Here is a 16,661-nt window from a genome sequence, read left to right on the forward strand (position 1 = left end):
ATCCAGGTAAAAATTACTGTAGAAAAACCAGAACCCGGGCCCCCTGAGCCTGTGAGCCATACCCTCGTGAATACTCCAAGAGACCAAAAGCACTAAGTTCTCAACAAGCACAGAAAACACAGAGAAGAAAGAGAAACTTCTAGAAGCAGGCTGCCTGACTCAGGCCAAGCCTGCTGGGGCTCGCTCACAGGACATTCACTTCCAGGATGGTGCTCTCAGCCAAAGGCAACAAGCTTGCTGGCTGCCGCTGGCCCATCTGCTCCGTTGAGACTCTCCCAGAGCCCGGACTCCCATTGGCTTCGTGCCAAGGAAACACTTGGAGCGAAGATAAGCAGCTCTTGAGTTGCAGCTGGAGAAATACACAGACCCGGAGGAGCACGCGCGTGCGTCTGTTTGCCTGAGTGAGCCTCTCGAGTTTGCCTCTCAACTCTCCGTATGTCCTTGTCTCACCCGGTGGCACCTCGTCTGTCCACAGCGAGATCCCTCCCTCTTCTCTCTCCTTCTGCTCCCCAGAGCCCCATCTTTGCCTGGCTTAGAAATCTTCCTTCAATAAGAGACCCCTTCCTTCTATTCTTTGTACTTAATGCCAATATGTTTATTACCAAGAAGTAGTAAATAAAAAGAGAGGTATCTTTGGCCTTAGCTGAATATTATGTAATACACACATGCACCAAAATATCACCCGGTACCCCATATATATGTACTATTCTATTGTGTCAATTAAATTTTAAGATTATATATATATACATATATATATATGTATATATATACATATATATGTGTGTATATATATACAGATACAGATACATATACATATGTACATAGACAATTTTCTTCTAAAGAAAAGAATAGGTTGTCACAATGGTGTCTGACCAAAAAGGGGAATTCAAAACAAATTTTTGGTTTGTTGTTTTTTTTTTTTTTTTTAAGATAGGGTCTCACTGGCTATGTAGATGAGCCAGCCTTGAACTCACAGAGATCAGACTGCCTCTGCCTTCTATATTTAGGGATTAAAGGCCTTTGTCACTGTGCCCAGCTTGTGATTCAAATAGGAGAATTTGGCCTCAGAAGAATAAAATATGTTAGAGTTATGTTTAATGTGTGTATGTTTCCTGTTCTCATTTCTGTTTCAACTATGGGCAATTACATTAACAGATGCTTTTTGCTGGTATCAGTTCAAAAAACTTTAAAATCCAAGTTACTGTTGTATGTGTGTATGTATGTATATGTAAATGTGTATGTACATGCATATTTTTTAGGCAGCATCCCTTTCTGGTTTTGGGGTTTTTGGGGGGGGTTGTTTTGGTTTTTGTTTGTTTGTTTTTCGAGACAGGGTTTCTCTTAGTAGCCTTGGCTGTCCTGGAACTCACTCTGTAGACCAGGCTGGCCTCGAACTCAGAAATCCGCCTGCCTCTGCCTCCCAAGTGCTGGGATTAAAGGCATGTGCCACCGCTGCCTGACCAGGTGGCACACATCTTTAATCCCAGCACTCAGGAGGAAGAGACAGATGGATCTCTGTGAGTTCAAGCCCAGCCTGATCTAGAGAGAGAATTTCAGGACAGCCAGAGCTACAGAGAAACCCTGTCTCAAAAAGAAAAAAGGAAGAGAAGAACAAAGAAAGAACAGAAAACCAACCAAAATAAGAAGGTTATAAAGAGTTACTACACAGCCTAGAGGCCTCCTGGCTAATAGTCATCTGGCCCAGAAGCCAGGAAGGAAACAGTATCTTTTTTCTTTTTTCTTTTTTTTGGTTTTTCGAGACAGGGTTTCTCTGTGTAGCCCTGGCTGTCCTGGAACTCACTCTGTAGAGCAGGCTGGCCTCGAACTCAGAAATTCGCCTGTCTCTGCCTCCCAAGTGCTGGGATTAAAGGCGTGCGCCACCACCGCCCGGCTCCCTTTCTGTTTTTATTTGAGACAGAATCTCTTGCTATTTAGCCAAGGCTGTCCTGGAATATGCACTCCTCCTGACACAGCCAACAAAGACCAATGACCATCACACTCCTAGAATCCATGTTCATAGCCTTAATCCCGTTGACTGGAGCCTAGCACACCTACACATTTGATTAGGGACTCAGGAACAATCTGTGACAATTACTAACAACATCATTAACCCTGTTGGAAAAAGTTTGAAGCCTAAATTTTTCTTCTTTGATTGATTTTAGGTTGAGTCTTCGTGTATCATTAGTATAGTAACATGGATGGAGAGAGAGAGAGAGAGAGAGAGAGAGAGAGAGAGAGAGAGAGAGAGAGAGAGAAAGAAAGCAGTTGGAGATGCTTACCATTTTAGTTAGGAAAATAAATCTACCAAGCCTGCTTGGATTCCAGTTCCTGACAGAACACTATTGTATCAGACCTCAGGACTCAGCAATGCAGTCTCAGCAGACTAATGCTGGAGAGAGGCCACTGTTTTGATGGGCTTCAGTGACTTTCCATTGAGCTATGGGAAAATTTGACAGCTGACTCTGGCTGAATCATAGCCCAGAGGTCTTGAATATACAATTCTCTCTGAAGATTCTTTTCCCAAAGTGCAAACTTGGCAAACTCCAATTGGTATAGTATTTTTTTAAATTATTTATCTAATGTTCACTACATCTGGCAATGTTTATAGGTTCCTGTGCTGGATAGTTTTATGTCAACTTGACACAAGTCATTTGAGAAGGCAGGAACCTCGATTAAGAAGATGTCTCCTGATCTTATTATGATCGGGCTGTAGACAAACCTGTAGGGCATTTTCTTAATCAGTGATTAATAGGGAAGGGCCCGGCTCATTGTGGGTGGTGCCATCTTTGGCCTGATGGTCCTGGGTTCTACAAGAGAAAAGGCTGAGCAAGCCAGTAAACAGAGTTCCTCTGTGACCGCCACATCAGCTCCTGCCTCCAGGTTCTTGCCCTGCTTGAGTAACTGTGCTGACTTTCTTCAGTGATGAACTACAATGTAGAAATGTAAGCCAAATAACTGTGAAAAATGGCCCCCATAGGCCCAGAGGAAATGGTATTTTTAGCAGGTGTGGCTCTGTTGGGATAGATGTAGCCTTGTTGAAGGAAGTGTGTCACTGGGGGTGGGCTTTAAGGATTCAGATGCTCAAGCCAGGCCCATTGTGGCTGTCTCTTCCTGCTGCCTGCTGATCCAGATGTAGAGCTCTCAGCTACCTCTCCAGCACCATGTCTGCCTATATGCCACAATGCTTCCCACCAGAAGGATAATGGACTAAACATCTGAACTGTAAGTCAGCCCCAACTAAATGTTTTCCTTCATAAGAATTGCTGTGGTCACGATGTCTCTTCACAGCAATAAAACCCTAACTAAGACACACCCTTTCCTTCCCAACTTCTTTATGGTCAAGGTGTTTCATCATAGCAATAGTAACCCTAACTAAGACAGTTTTTTTTTTTCACTTATTCCTTAGAATCATCTAGTAGATGAGGAAGTCAATCTATAAACTATGAACGGAATCATTTGTCCCTGGTCACACAGCTTGGGGGTGAGGTACTAAGATTTACTGTGAGCTTTCAAACAGGCACAAATGTCACAGATCACCCACATTGGTCACTAATAATTTAAATGTTAATGCTCTCCATCCTCCAATAAAAAGACACAGACCAACAGACTAGATTAGAGAACAGGATCTACCTATCCCATCCAAGAAACAGACTTCACCATCAAGAACAAATGTCACCCGAGGTAAAAAGGGTAGAAAAAGATATTCTAAGCAGATGGATCCAAGTAGCAGGCAGGCATAGACATTTTAATATCAGATAAAACAGACTTCAAACCAAAACTAATCATAACAGATAAGGAAAGACGTTGCACATTCATCAAGGAAAAATCCACCAAGATGATATTACAGTCCTTGGCATCTATGCGCCAAATATAAGGGCACCTGAGTTCATAAAAGAAACACTACTACAGCTAAGTGTTGACCCTCAGACAGTGACAGTTGGTGACTTTAGTACCAAACTCTTCTAAATAGGTCATCCAGACAAAAATGAAACATAAATGTTAGAGTTAAATAATGTCATAAATCAAATGGACCTAGCAGACACCTACAGAACATCCCACAAACACTACAGAATATCCTTTCCTCTCAGCAGTGTGTGGAACTTTCTCTAAAATCGACCATATACTATGACCCAAAGCAAGTCTCAACAGATATGAGAAATTTGAAATAACACCCTGCATCCTATCTGATCACCAGGGATTGAAGCTGAGTATCAACAACAACAGAAACAGCAGGAAGTATACAAAGTTGAACATACCCAAACCTAAGGAACATGGCGAAGGCATTTCTAAGAGGCAAGTTCATAGCACTAAGAGTCTACATTAAAACAAGAGAAAACAAAACAAACAAAAAACAAAACTGGGGAGATCTCATAGTAGTAACTAGTCTATAAAATAGAAACAAGCAACAAAAACAATCAATGAAACAAAGAGTAGGTTCTTTGAGAAAAAAATCAACAAGATTGATAAACACTTAGCCAAATTACTAAAAGGTGGAGAAAATCCAAATGAGTAAAATTAGAGATGAAAAAGGGAGACATTGCAACAGACACTGAGGAAATTCAGACAGTAATAAGGACATCTTCACATTTTTTACCACCCCCCCCAACTGAAAAAACTAAAAGAAATCAATGAACTTTTTGATATATATGACCTACCAAAGTTAAATCAAGATCAAATAAGCAATTTAAATAGACCCATAATACCTAATAAAATAGAAACTAATTAAAATTTCTCATGAAATGGTTTAAGGTCAGATGGAGTCAACCCAGAATTCTACTAGACCTACATAGAAAAATTAATGCTAATACTATTCAAATTATACTGCAAAATAGAAAACGAAGGAACATTTCCTAATGCCTTTATGAAGCCATAAACATACGAAAACCACAAAAAGACCTAACAAAAAAAAGAATACTACAGACCAATATTCCTTATGAATGTAAATGCAAAAAATCATAAGAATTTAGGGACGTATCAAAAAAACGTATTGACTATGATTGGGTTGGCTTCATGTAGGGATGACTCGCTCTATGCAAATGAACGAATGTAATGCAGCACATGAACAAGCTAGAAGACAAGAACCACATGGCCATCTCATGAGATGCAGAAAAGGCCATTGACAAAAATCCAACACCCCTTCAAGATAAAAGTCTTGGTAAGACCGGGGATGCAAAGGACATGCCTGCACGTAGCAAAGACAATCTACAGCAAGCCCACAGCAAAAGTCAACTGAAATGGAGAAACCCAAAGCCATTTCCACTAAAGTCAGGAACAAGACAATGTTGGCGACTCTCTCTACCTATTAGCACTTGAAGTCTTAGCTAGAGCAAGAAGACAACTGAAGAACACCAAGGGGCTACGAATAGAAAGGAAAGAAGTCAAAGGATCTTTATTTGTAGATAATATGATTTTAAACACAAAAGACTTTTAAAAAGTCAGCTAAAAAAATCTTGTACACCTCAGCAAAGTAACGGGATACAAATTAGTAGACAGAAATCAGTGGTCTTCCTATATACAAATGACAAAAATACTGAGGAAAACAATACCTTTCACCGTAGCCTCAAAAACCATCTGTGTGTGACTCCAACCAACCAAGGGAAATACTTGTATAAGAAAAAGTTTAAGACATCTAAAAAAGAGATTGAACATACAAGAAGATGGAAGGATCTCCCAATGCTCATGAATTAGTAGAATATATATTATGGTATGGCCATCCTACTAAAAGAATCTATATAGATTGGATGCAATCCTCATCAAAATTCTAATATAATTCTTCACAAAAATTGCAAACAAAATATTAAAGTTAATATGGAAGCACACATACATACAGCTAAGACAATCCTGAATAATAATAGTAATAATAATAATAAAATAATGATAATAATAATAGTCACTCACTGGACATATCACTAACCCAGTGTCATGCATTGAATATGCTTGGGCCAGGGAGCGGCACTATTTGGAGGTGTGGCCTTGTTGGAGTAGGTGTGTCACTGTGGGCATGGGCTTTAAGACCCTCATCCTAGCTGCCTGGAAGTCAGTCCTTCAACTAGCAGGCTTCAGATGAAGATGTAGAACTCTCAGCTCCTCCTGCACCATGCCTGCCTGGACGCTGCCATGCTCCTGCCTTGATGATAATGAACTGAACCTCTGCACCTGTAAGCCAGCCCCAATTAAGTGTTGTCCTTATGAGTTACCATGGTCATGGTGTCTATTCACAGCAGTAAAACCCTAACTAAGACACCCAGATTTCAAGTTATAGTAATAAAAACAGCACGGAATTGTCATTAAAAACAGATCAATGGAATCTAATTGAAGATTGCCATAAGTCCACACATCACAAACACCTGATTTTGACACAGGAGTCAAAATGCACACTGTCGTTTTCTTATTTACTTATAATAAATAAAATAGTTTATTAATTTTGACCCTTCTGATTGGAGAAAGAGGAAAGAAAGAGGTAGCTGTCATTTGTATCTCCCTGAAGGCAAAGATGTTGACCATTTATCGGTGTCTCAGCCTTTGAGAACTCTCTGCTCAGTTCTAACCCCCACTTTTCAATTGGGTTATTATTTGTCATCTCACTATCCAGGGGCTTGTTTGTTGGGTTTTTAAAGTTTTTTTTATGTATTTTAGATACCAGTCTTTTCTCAGATGTGTACTTGCAGGACAGAAGCTTTCTGGCTTCGCAAAGTTCCATTTGTTGTTGGATATAGTGACCTATCACTGTTTATCCAGAGAGTCTTGTCCTGTGCCAGTGAGCGAGTATTGGTCAATACAAAATGAATTCAGTGGTATTTTTCTGGACTTACTGTTTTATTTTGCTTTGTATGGGGCTTTTTTCCCCCATGAGACGCGAGAAGAGTCATTTGGGAACACGGGATTTGAACCGGGAGAGTTGGGCACAGTCTGCCCTCTGGCGGCGGGCGCCAAAGCCGTGCGTCACTGCACGCTCGCTTTGGGCTTCTTTTTTTTTTTTTTTTTTTTTTTTAAAATTGTCTTATTAGTCTCTTGCTTGTTTGCTTAGTCTTTTATTTTTATGGAGGGCTTTTGTGTTTCTTTTGTTATTGTTGGTTTTGTTTCTTTTTTGTTTGGCTGGGTTTTATTTATGAGAGAGGGAAGAAAAACATAAAGATGAGTGGGTAGGGAAGAGCATCTGGCAGGAAGTTAGTGAAAGGAAAGTCACGATCAAATATATTCTATCCATTTTTTCAATGGAAACTGAAGTTGCATGGGTAGGGGTTGTGGATCTGGGAGAAGTTATGGGGGGCATGAACATGATTAGAATACATTATTTAAATTCACAATTAACTAATAAAAATATCATTTAAAAATACTCAACAAGAAAAACCTTATCTGAAGGATATACTGTTTCATTCTAGACTTGGACTTAACAAAATTGCCCAAGATATTCACCCCTCAGTGCCTAACTTTTATTTCCTAGTAAAGGCCTTGTCTTGGGTTGCTGAGATGGCTCAGTATGGAAGGATGAGCGCCTACCAAGGACTAGATGACCTTGCTGGATCCCTAGAACCTACCCAAAGGTTGAAGAAGAAAACTGGCTCCACTCACTTGTGCTCTGACCCTGACTCCAGACCATGGTATAGGTGGCTCCTGCTTCCACTAAAATAAATAAATAAATAAATAAATAAATAAATAAATAAATGGTTTAAAACAAGCTTGCCTCCAAAATTCAAATAGTTTACAGTGCTTAGTTTAAAAAGGTACCTTCTTCTGCACTCCATGTAAAAATGAACCCAACTTACTTTTTAAAAAATTATTTTTCTTCATCTTTATTTTATGTGTAGGGGTGGGTGTTTTACCTGCATGTGTGTCTCTGGGCATTACTTGTGTGCAGTGCCTGCAGAGGTCAGAGAGGACATCAGATCCCCTGGCACTGAAGTTACAGTTGGTCGTGAGCCACCGTGTGGATGCTGGGGAAACAGAGCTCGGACCCTCTGGAAGAGCCAGTGCTCTTGACAGTAAGCCATCTCTCCAGCCTTCCCCTGCAACAATCAGTTCTAATAAACAGACTTCTCACCCCTCAATAAAGTTAAAATTTAAAAACCCACCTTCCTATACTTCCGGGCAAATCCTTCCCCACGTATTTAAAAACTTGCCTACCTTTTTTTTCTTTCTTTTCTTTCTTTTTCTTTTTTTTTTAAAGAAATACTAGCAAATGGTTTTTAAATATTACAATTTAAACAGGAAACTCTACTAGAACATGCATGTCACTTGTGTAGAAAGAAAACCATGATGGAGAGACCAGAAAAGAGATGGGTACCTACCAAGGACTTTCCACAGTGCAAATTGGTCCCGGGAGCACTCCCAATAATGCCATAAAAGAAAACAATGGTTTCTTTCTGCATATAGCATGAGCAGAAGGGCACGTGACTGAACATAGCCAATCCAATTAACCATAACCTAGTACCATAGGGCTATGTCCCTACGAATCCTCCCACCACCACCCAGAGTCAGACACTGGCCAATCAGGATTGCCTTCATTTGCATGATGGAAATTATACAGGGGAGAATTCACACGCAAAAATGATGATATCTACTAAATTAAGACTACCACAGACCACTATCTACAAACAGGCTGTTGTTCTGTGATTCTGGGAAACACCGTCTAGACACAAAAGGACGGATACTGGCTGACTGCTAGGAGGTTAAGTCAATATTCCCAACACACAATTTGATAACCCCGACGTAACGTAACTCTTCAAACAACAATGGCTTTAGGTCCCCACCACCCTGATGCCTGCAAGCTCCAGGTCTCTGACCCCCCCCCCCCCCGCACTCCAGAATTGTGTGCAAGTATTTGATGCTGTTTCCCCCCAACCCCCAACCACAGCAAATCAGATCTGACAAACCATCGGGAAATGGCTTTCTAGACCTCAAGAGACAAATACTGGCTATGCAATAATGACCCACCCTTCCACATAGATGATACTAGTGTATTTGCTCAAGAGACCAAAGCAATAGCTCTAAACTCTGGAGCCTCTGAAAGAGAAATGAACTACCATTTATATTGAATCAAAGTATCATTTTTGATGATCTATACTATGATGCCATATGAAGAAAGAGAAGGGTCCAATCTCTAAATAATTAAGGCATTAAAATAGAAGGTATGTAAACTCTTGGAGGCCATCCTCATTCATGAAGAGGTGGCTATCACACATTGCTCCAGACATCATAAACAAAACCACAATAACAGCCAAGCCAGTATGTTGGCTGCAGGTAAGACGTAGTTCATCTCCTGATACCTGGAACTAACTCTTCTCTAACCTGAATATTCAGAAGTTGAACCTAAGAGTGGGATTTTAAAGAATGGGACCCTCCCTTTCAATGGGAAGTAAATTCTCGTGGCACTGTCTGGGTACCCAAAAACTTTGTGTTTCCTACAACTAACGATACTCAGCTCTCTCACTGTATGTAAGGTATATTAACTGATTTGTTAAATCATACCATAGAAAGGCAGACAATAAAGAGATGACTGGGAACTACAAGCAGAAGCTTTAAACGCAGTAGCTTTTTTTTAAAGATTTATTTATTATTTATTTATTTATATGAGTACAGTGCAGGTATCTTCAGACACATCAGAAGAGTGTATCAGATCCCATTACAGATGGTTGTGAGCCACCATGATGGGGTTGCTGGGAATTGAACTCAGGACCTCTGGAAGAGCAGTCAGTGCTCTTAACCACTGAGCCATCTCTCCATCCCAAGCAGCCTCTTTTAATAAGACCCAAAGCATCATTCTCCAATTCCATCAGACCACCCACATTCAAAAGGGAGTCAACCATCAGCTGGCTGAGGGGCCTTTCACTCCACCACTTTAGACATTATGGACAGGCAGGATGCTCTTCAAGCACTGGACTCCGGTAGGTTTCATTTCCCCCTCATGTTTGGCAGCAGTGAGCAGAGGGAGTTAGCAGGCTGGAGCTACTGCAAGCAGCAAGCACCCTCTAACGTTTCAGATTTTGTGCCTTGGGCCCTTGGCAGGAGCTCGTATTACAAGCTGTCCGTCTGGGTTTTGAAACCGTTGGCCCTGGAAACATAACAGCTCTCTGGAACTCATCCCATGACAAACGCCTACAGTTTCTCTTTTCTGGCTCCTCACAACTTTTTGCCCTTGCATACTCTCAATTCTCTGCCTTCTGTTCCCAATTCTTTACTTCTGTTGTCCTTCTTCTTCCCCGGGCTGGCTGCTTGGAAACTGTGGCTCCATTTGTTCAGCTGTCAGGCATCTGGCCAGATGACGGCTTCCATAGTCAGGACTCTCCGGGGTGTTTGCCAGGATTGATCGGGTGCAACGTGTCTGCCACCACCAGAAGTCTGTCTGTCCTCTGCCACAAGCCATCTGTCTCTGCTGCTACTTTCTCCGTGTCACTAGCTCAGCCCACACCACTGAAAACAGACAAGAAATGGTCTCTGGGGAGAAGCCCGTCATTGAGTAACACAGGAGGATTTCCCAACTGATTCACTGAGCTAGCCTAGGCAGGCTAATTATAGCTCAGGAAGGGATGTCTGGATCAACACATGGTTTCCTTTGGTTTTCATCCTTCCTCATGCTTGTGAAACTTTAATACAGTTCCTCATATTATGGTGACCTACCCCAACCATGAAATGATTTCATTCCTACTTCATAACTTCATAACTGTAATTTTTTTGCTACTGTTGGGAATCTGATATATAGAATATCTGATGTGGGACCCCCCCCCAAGAGGTCACAGCCCACAGGTTGAGAACCATTGGCAATCACAGTCTTGTCTCTTACTACCAATCAGGCTGGTTGTGTTTTGTACCAATTAGGGCCTTGCTTCTTAGTGCCATCCGGAGTCATCAAGACTTGCATTTGGACCAGTCAGTCTTCTCATCACCCAGGGCATCTCTGTTAGACCGTGGGATGCGCTCTCCCTCTGGTCAGAATGGAAATGGTGGCAGGGTCCTCTGTAGTTCGTTGAGTACAAAATGTTTCTGTTGGTACTGTGCTTTTGGGAGCTGGATTAATCAGCTGAGGTCTTCTTGTCTTTTTAGTGTGTGTGTATGTGGTGTGTGTGTGTGTGTGTGTGTGTGTGTGTGTGTATGTGTGGTGTGTGTGTATGTGTGGTGTGTGTGTATGTGTGGTGTGTGTGTGTATGTGTGGTGTATGTGTGTGTGTATGTGTGGTGTGTGTATGTGTATGTGTGGTGTGTGTGTGTGTATGTGTGGTGTGTATGTGTGGTGTGTGTGCATGTGTGTATGTGTGGTATGTGTGTGTATGTGTGGTATGTGTGTATGTGTGGTGTATGTGTGTGGTGTGTGTGTATGTGTGGTGTGTGTGTATGTGTGTGTGTATGTGTGGTGTATGTGTGTGTGTATGTGTGGTGTGTGTGTGTATGTGTGGTGTATGTGTGTGTGTATGTGTGATGTGTGTGCATGTGTGTATGTGTGGTATGTGTATGTATGTGTGGTATGTGTGTATGTGTGGTGTATGTGTGTGGTGTGTGTGTATGTGTGGTGTGTGTGTATGTGTGGTGTATATGTGTGGTGTGTGTGTGTGTGTGTGTGTGTGTGTCCTGTTCCATTAATCTCTGTCTTATTCCTTTGAGATCATGGAAGCTGGAGTTAGGCTGTATGGAAAATGTGAATGAGATATACCGCCTTTCCTATCAAAATATGGTGAACTAAGGTAAGGCAAGCACCATTTTAAAAGAAAATGTCTGTGATGGCTATTCTTCATGGTCAACTTATCTATACCCAGAATCAACTAGAACTCCAAAATGGAGAGGCACACCTGTGAGGGATTTTTGCCTTACTTCAAATCCAGATCTGTAAGTGAGAAGACACACCTTTTACCTTCTGCCCAAAGCCTACATAAGCACATGGAAGAAGGAAGCTTTTGCTGTTTGCATGTTTTCTCCTCAGCTACCAAGTCCATTCACTGGCATTAGCGCCCTTCTGGATTCTGGGGAACGCTGAAGTTCATTTGAGAGATCCAGCCTCACGGGCTGAACAACTACTGGATTCCTGGATCTTCTGTCCTTAGGCGGCCATCTTTGGATTAGCTGTAATTAGCTAACTATAGAGAGGTTCATTTTATAGGTTCCGTTCCTCTAAGGAGCCTTGACTAATACAACGTCATTTATCAAAAATCTTTCCTGAGTCAGCATTTTCCTGAAGTCAGTACACATGCTCAAGGTTGCATTCCATACTGCTTATCAACCACATCATTCTAAGTTCGGCAACTGGGTAAGAAGATGAGGCCAAGCACTAATAAGTTAGAGGGGGGCACAGGAATGCACTGCTTGCTTGCTTGCTTGCTTGCTTGCTTGCTTGCTTGCTTGCTTAATTTGATGCAGTTACTCAACCTTCTGTAGAAGTATCATTTTTTTTTTTTTTTTTTTTTGCCTTGGCAAAACTCCGTGCTGGTTGGTTTTTGTCAACTTGACACAAACCCTAGAGTCATTTAGAAAGAGGACATCAATTGAGAAAATGTCCACACAGGATTGGCCTGTGGTGCATTTTCTTGCTTAGTGATTGATATGGAAGGACACAGCCCATTTTGGGTGGTGCTACCTCTGGGTAGGTGGTCCTTGGGGATGCTGTATAAAAGAGCAGGCTGAAAAAGCCCTGGGGAGAGAGCCAGTAAGCAGCCGTCCTTCACAGTCCTCCATGGCTTCCTTACGGACTGTGATGTAGAAGTTGAAACGATTACTTGCCTCCTCAAGTTGATTTTGGCCATAGTGTCTCATCGCAGCAATAGTCAATAAAGATAAATACTTTGAATCATGTTGTAATTTTCTTGAGACCCTAGACCGACAGTTCCTAACACATGGGTCACAACCCTTTTAGGGGTCAAATGACCCTTTCATAGGAGTCACATATCAGATATCTACATGGATTCATAACAGTAGTAAAATTATCGTTATGAGTGGTAACGAAAATAATTTTGTGGTGGTGGTCACGACACGAGGAGCTGTGTTAAAGGGTCTCAAAGCATTAGGAAAGTTGAGAACCAGTGCTGTAGACTCACTGCTTATGTCTTTGTACCTAATGTGGGGCCCCTCTCTCCATGACTGAAGGTCTTGGAGACTAACTCCCACCCTGTGAAATACAGCCACTGTTCTGTGGTAGTTGTTTGGATGTACGGACAGTCCTCTGCTCAGGAACAAATGGAAACCTCACATCAAAAGCGGATCAGCAGCCCAACGCGAGGTTCAAAGCAAGCAACACAGAAACCCTTAACTCTGGGCATGAACCAAGGTAGCATAATGGGATTTTAAAATCCTTCTGGATATTGGATATTTTCGTGGGATAAGAATGTATGGTGGTTTGAGCTTGGCCCAGGGAATGGCCTTATTAGGAGGTGTGGCCTTGTTAGAGTGGGTGTGGCCTTGTTGGAGTGGGTGTGGCCTTGTTGGAGTGGGTGTGGCCTTGTTGGAGGAAATGTGTCTCTGTGAGGATGGGCATTGAGACCCTCCTCCTAGCTGCCTAAAGCCAGTCTGCTCCTGGCTTCCTTTGGATGAAGATGTAGAACTCTCAGCTCCTCCAGTGCCTGACTGGATGCCGCCATGCTTCTTACCATGATAATAATGGACTGGACCTCAGAACCTGTAAGCCAGCCCCAATTAAATATTGTCCTTTATAAGAGTTGCCTTGGTCATGGTGTCTCTTCACAGCCATAAAACTCTAAGACAGAATGTGGCCAAGGGTACTTTGTTGGGCCATTAAATGGATAACTCTTTTGTTAACAGCAGCCAGAGCAGCAAGGGAGTATCTAATAGCTAATTGAAGAGTCAACTGTCCTATACCCAACAATTTTACCCATTTACAGAAAAATAAATATCAGGAGTATTTACAAAATAAACTTTAAAACTTACTATTAACATTATATTATAAATGTATATAATTATATAATATATTTAACGAACATAATTAAATTATTAACTGATTTTTAACAAATTTCAACAGTGCTTTAGCAGTGCTTACACACCTGCTCAGTTCTCCAAGGGAAAGATGGGTTCCCCTTATCTGCCTCTGTGACCATAGAACTAGCAAGCATGAGGACCTGAGTCCAGATCCTGAGCACCAGTGTAAGAGACTGAGGGCAGCGATGTACCAGAACAGAAGGAGTTGAAAGCCAGTCTACCCAACTGGTAAGCTACAGGTTCAGTGGCAGGCTTTAGCTCAAAAACTTGGCAGAAAGTGATAGAGGAAGACACGCCATGTTGACCCCTAGCCTCCATATATGAACAGATAGGTAGTGGTCTGTGCTTATATACATACATGCAAACACACACCATCACCATCACCATCGACACCATTAGATGGAGACTGGAGGACACGTGCTACTGTGCGACAGAATATTGTATTTAGATCCCATCTTAAGGTTTCTATTCCTGCACAAACATCATGACCAAGAAGCAAGTCGGGGAGGAAAGGGTTTATCCAGCTTACACTTCCACATTGCTGTTCATCACCAAGGGAAGTCAGGACTGGAACTCAAGCAGGTCAGGAAGCAGGAGCTGATGCAGAGGCCGTGGAGGGATGTTACTTACTGGCTTGCTTCCCCTGGCTTGCTCAGCTTGCTCTCTTATAGAACCCAAGAACACCAGCCTAGGGATGGCACCACCCACAATGGGCTGGGCCCTCCCACCCTTGATCACTAATTGAGAAAATGCCTTACAGCTGGATCTCATGGAGACATTTCCTCACTGGAGGTTCCTTTCTCTGTAATAACTCCAGCTTGTGTCAAGTTGACACACAAAACCAGCCAGTATGTATTCCTAATTTTTTTTCCAGAAAACATAACAAAAACTATGAAAGACATGGGCAGACAAACCCCCTTGTCCAGACTCCTGAGGATAGGCTGTGAGAAGCCTCTAACTCTACAGAAATTAGGCTTCCAAGGTTAGAAATATCACTCAGCTCGGCTGAGCCCTGAGGCTGACTTCTGATACCCCAAGACTGAACCTTATATTTAATATATATATATAAAACATATGTGTATCACGGTGCACTTGTAAAATCAGAGGACAACTGTCAGGAGTTAACTCTTTCCTTCCTCCAAGTGGATTCTGGGACTCAAAATCAGATCATCAGGCTTGGTGGCAAGTACCAGATGTTGAGCCATGTCCCAGGCCCTAGACTTGGTTTTCTTACGTGACTATAGGTCGACTCTAAAACTACTCAAAGAAAGTTCCAGAAAAAAAAAAAGTGTATTTGGGAATCAGTGTAGGATAAATCAGTGCATGTTTGAACTTCAGCTAGGTACTTCATAATCATATCTCTCTTCTGTGGAGAGGAATATGCAAATCAGAACTGCTAGCAGAGATCAAGAGGGAGGCAAAAGAAAGTGAAAAATATAGAAAAATACCATTCAACTGGCACAAGGTATAATTAAAGTATTTTCAAGTTCTCTCTTCATACACAACTCAACTTTGCCCGCTGACAGTTTTAAAGAGTTCATTTCTGAATCCTACCACATCGAGGCCTATTATCTTCTGGAAGAGAGTTTATATTAAACTCGATGTACTTTTAAACGAATTTATCTTCCTCCTACGATACACTTCTTTGACTTTCCCATATTTAAAAACTACAGTCCTTTCCTTTGTTCTTCCTTTAAGCCTGTTACTGTCACTCGTGCTCTTGAAACATCTTGCGTCCTGTCCCTCCCTAGCTCTCTCCGTGTCTAGCATGGTCAGCTTCCTCACTGCCTCCTGTCTGCACCATCATGTTAACTAGGAGGCTGAATTAGCTAAGAAGCAATTTCTCCTATGTAAGTATGTTTGTCTTCCAGATGATTTTCCCATTAGCACACTTCCGTCATGGTCATATAATGGTTATAATACCTGAACACATAGATTTTTAAGTAAATTGTGGTTAAATAATTGGTAACATACCCAAGTAACCCTTGCTATTGGGAGGTTGACATAGAAGGACCGTAGGTTCAAAGCCATCCTGAGATACATGATGAATTGAAATTCAGCCTGGGTAACCTAACAAGATCTGTTCATCTCAAAATAAGAGTCAAGGCCAGGGGTGTGGTAGTGCACTTGTCTAACACAAGACTGTGGATTCACTCCTCACTGGCCACTATGTCCCAGAACCATTCGTGCCACCATGATTATCATGGACTGAACCTCTGAAACTGTGAGCCAGCCCCGATTAAATTGTCCTTTGTAAGAGTTGCCTTGGTCATGGTGTCTCGTCACAGCAATGAGATTCCTAACTAAGACAAGGAACATTCCCCAAGTAAGAAAGCAGTAACTTTTTGGCATACTACAACATACCAAACTAATATATATGAAAAAGAATACATTAGGAGGCTGATGAAATGGCTCAGTAGTTAAAGAGCACTGACTGTTCTTCCAGAGGTTGTGAGTTCAATTCCCACACAGTGGCTCACGACCATCTGTAATGGGATCCGATGACCTTTTCTGGTGTGTCTGAAGACAGCAACAGTGTACTCATAGACATAAAATAAATAAATAAACCTAAATTTAAAAAGAATACTTGCCGGGGGGTGGTGGCACACGCTTTTGATCCCAGCACTTGGGAGGCAGAGGCAGGCGGATTTCTGAGTTTGAGGCCAACCTGGTCTACAGACTGAGTTCCAGGACAGCCAGAGCTACACAGAGAAACCCTGTCTCGAAAAAAAAAAAAAAAAAAAAAAA

This window comes from Arvicanthis niloticus, chromosome 20 (genome assembly GCF_011762505.2).
Source record: "Arvicanthis niloticus isolate mArvNil1 chromosome 20, mArvNil1.pat.X, whole genome shotgun sequence".
NCBI classification, from domain to species: Eukaryota; Metazoa; Chordata; class Mammalia; order Rodentia; family Muridae; genus Arvicanthis; species Arvicanthis niloticus.